Genomic DNA, 3,923 nt, shown 5'->3' with positions numbered 1-3,923 from the left:
AAAAGGGGAGGGGGAGGGTAGGGTGACCATTACAATGAAATATCGAATAATGGACTATATTGGAAAGTTACTTGATTATTAAATAATGGGACATTATTTTTCAAAGCTTTCTTTATGTAAATTAATCTCCATATTATTTACTTTCAGCCCTTTATTATTTATGTGTAAAACTTTAACACCGGTATCTTTATTAAATTCATGATTTGAGTCTATAATGTGGTTGGCGAATTCTGAGAAGTTATTATTCAATCAAAAATTACAACAGTTTTACGTGAAAAAATTAAGTAAACAATATTTAAGTGTGGGCAAGTTAAATACAAAAAGTCAGTGATTTTTCAACATTCAAATAAAGTTAGTTATTTTGATTTTGTCGCCGTAAGAACTTTTAATCTAAAAACCGACACGCGACGATGGAAAACGAAACATCTCAATTTCTCCATTCTCGTTCCGAGCCGGTGTAGTCTGATGAATGGAGAATTTACAAAACAATTCTGTCTACGAGACGCCACAGCAAAGGCAGACTGCAATCTTGTACATCTATTCGGTACTTTGATACTTATCAGTCTCGTTAAATCAGCGAGTCCAGTGTGCCATTCGCCATTTTATAAAGATTGATATCATCATTAAGAATTCTTTGCTAAGTTAGAGATGACAAGTTTAAGAGGTTTAGTAAAAAGTGATAGATAATTTAGCTTTACCACTTTAAAAAAAAATCGAGATGATAAACCTTGGACAATAATAATAAAATTTCAAGCGGTCTCCATTCTTTTTTTATTTATTTTTTATTTATAAACCCTTACAGATCATTACATTCATTTAACAAAAAAATATGTATAACTTTTTATTCATACTCAGTTGTTGATAATAATATTATCTGCATCTGTTGAAAGGTTTGTCTGAGTCTTTTGTTTAGTTTTGTCTGGTACTTTGTACAATTTCAGTCCCTGATTATTAGTTTTAAATGTCCTTGTCTCGTTTTGGAATGTTGTCTGTGATATTTTCCTGATATTTTTGTATTATGTCCATATTTATTACAACTTTTGTATATTAATTGGGATAACTATTGTTTTTTTTGTTCTTGCTTAAGCAAGTACTTAGGTTATTACACCGAAGATGGAAAATATTTCAGAGAAGGGAATATCGAAGTCTAGGCACCTACTTAAACCAGCCTATGACAGGTCATATTCCCTGTGAATGCCCATACTTCTAATATTCTCTTCTCTAAAATATTACTCATCACTGTTGTAATATGTTAATATTAACAGCTCCCAGGGGGGTCGAATCCAGTTCTTGTCTGCAAAAATTTGGACAGACTCAAAACATTGTTGATAAATCCACCTGGTCTAAAAGTAAGAAGTATAAAAACTGAAAAATATTTTCAGCCGTTGTCTAATATGTGGGTGAAATCAAATGAATCTCACCCACATCAATCAAGATTTTTTTATTCTATTTCATCAAAATAATAACATTTAGGTAGGGGTAATCCATTGTCCTAATAGCATGTCCTAGAGACAGATGCCAGCTGCCCGTCTAATCTAAAACAATGTCTCGCTTCATTGTCCTGTCCTCAAAATTTATGTTTACACGGGTACAGGCTTGAGAAAAATCACATTAAATTTTTGTGTTCTGACTGGGAATTGAACCTGGAACCTACCATGCGTGGGTCAAAAATCTTTGTCATTACACCACGATGGTAGCCAACAATAACTTTTGTGATCAATAGAGCATAAGGATTGATGGGAGAGTCCCATGTCTTACAGAACGGCCGTAGACACAGCATAGGTTTAAACTGTGCAACTCTATTTATTTTTATTTAGACAGAATTTCGGTACGAGGTTTTCCCAGAGCATAAATTATATCATACCCAAAACCCGTACGACTTTTACTCAGAGACATCTCTCATTTATCGCACCGAGAGTGTTCAATATTTTGGAAGAACGTATTAAGCTCTCAAGGACAAAAATTAGTTTCAAGAAAGGAGTTAAGGACTGGATTTTCCTTAGTGGAAGGGATTTGAGTGGGAAACTCCTCGATGATTTTCCGAATGCTTGAGTTTACTGTTTACATTGGTGTGCCAAATATATGTTTTTTTTATTTTTATATTTTTTATCTTTCTAATCCTATATTTGTGGTTATATACTCATGTGTCTGTGTCATATAATTACTCGTCCCATCTCAACACAGGACTTCTAGTTCCATAGAGTTGGGACTTATGTCTCAAAGAATGTACAATAAACTTATGTATGTAAATAAATAAATAAATTGTTTAAATCTAGAAAGACTAACACCAAAAAAGTCCAGATCTTGTCTCGAATTTACAATGCAACACAATCGGGACATTGGTGCAAGACATATTTTGTGTTGTGCTGATCAATGAACAGCACATTATTATTTTGCAGCCGACGGATCGGAACATCGAATGCCACTTCTTCCAGTAACGATGGAACATCAGTTAAGCTATTTAGTAAATTAATCATAAATATGTAGCCAATGTTATTTCTACGTTTTTTGTACACATAACTTTTAACATTGACTCTATTTCTAGCAATCAGACAATAAACTTTCCGTTCTTAAATTTCGGTAGACACGTGAATATGTAATTCTTTATTATATTTTTTAATGAACACAGGGGCTGTAGGGGTTGACAGCTAACCTTACCAATACCGCATCATTAGGCATAATATTAGAGCAGGGATAACAAAGGTTATATTACAATCAGATTTACAGAACCACGGTACACACAATAAGACTCCAATAACAGATGAGAGGTCCTATTCTCCTAGCGACTGATTACGCATAATCACCGTCGTAATTTCCCTAAAAGAACCCAGTGGTGCATATGGCATTGGTCCCGATTACAATGGGCAGTTAACATAGTTATCTTCGACTGTCTATGAAGAAAAACCGATATTTGTTTACGATAATGAGTTTAATTGCATGAACATTTCAAATGTCTTCGTCGGTTACCTATAATTGAACATGTTTAGAAGAAATAGTTGTAAGCATATTATACTTTTCGTACGGAAATCTTAATTTTACTTTGTCGATAAAATTGAAAGTAATTTTAACTTCCCATTCTAATCAGGGCCTCGATTATAATGGGATGATAAAGACCTCATACCTTCACCTTGGCGGTATAGTTGAAGATAAATTATCTCTAGCGATTACGAAGATACACTACCGACCCCCCCCACTTTCATGTTTTGGATAGGTACATCGATATGAAACAAGGGGAAGCGTACGTCACAGTACACATATCTACGCTCTAAAATGACATGGCTTCAGTATGACGACATAATTGAAGATAAAAGTCTCCCGATCGACTATAAAGACCCCAAGTTTTGATGTAAGTACATTGGTTTATACCGACAGGTCCAGAATCTTTCGATACGTTTATCTACGCATTAAAAGTGTGAAAAAATTTGTTCCACCGAGCAATTTTTCCTTTAATTATGATTTATTGAAATTTTCATCGTTCTGATGTAGACACTTTTATTCTTAAAAGCCTATTAAAAATATGAGAGGAAAAAAAGTAAATTTTGAAGTCGAATTAAATTCCGACATAACTGTCAGTTGAATGAAACGAACGCCTAGATGCGAAAATAATGTCACTAGGTTCTGTCCTATTAACATATAAGAGAACCTAGGCGTTAGAAAGTTACCACTGTTAAAAAATAATTTAGTTATATTATTTCCATCTGTTTTACTATCTTTCTGAGAGAACGTATCGAGAGTCGGCCTTGTAATCGCTTAGTACTACTTCAGTAGATAAATGCAGACGACCGTTAAGCATATCATTTTAGCAATGGTTAAAAGTCATATAAAAATCATATTTAAGCGAGCTTTTTTGCTTGAATTGCGATTTATTGGAGTTTATAATCGCTTTGAAGTGGGCACTTTCTATCACAGAAGCCTATTTAAAA

Source organism: Micrasema longulum, unplaced genomic scaffold (genome assembly GCF_059751315.1).
Source record: "Micrasema longulum isolate JH-2025_06_02 unplaced genomic scaffold, ASM5975131v1 h1tg000131l, whole genome shotgun sequence".
Taxonomy (NCBI): domain Eukaryota; kingdom Metazoa; phylum Arthropoda; class Insecta; order Trichoptera; family Brachycentridae; genus Micrasema; species Micrasema longulum.
Note: the sequence above shows the minus strand (reverse complement) of the source record.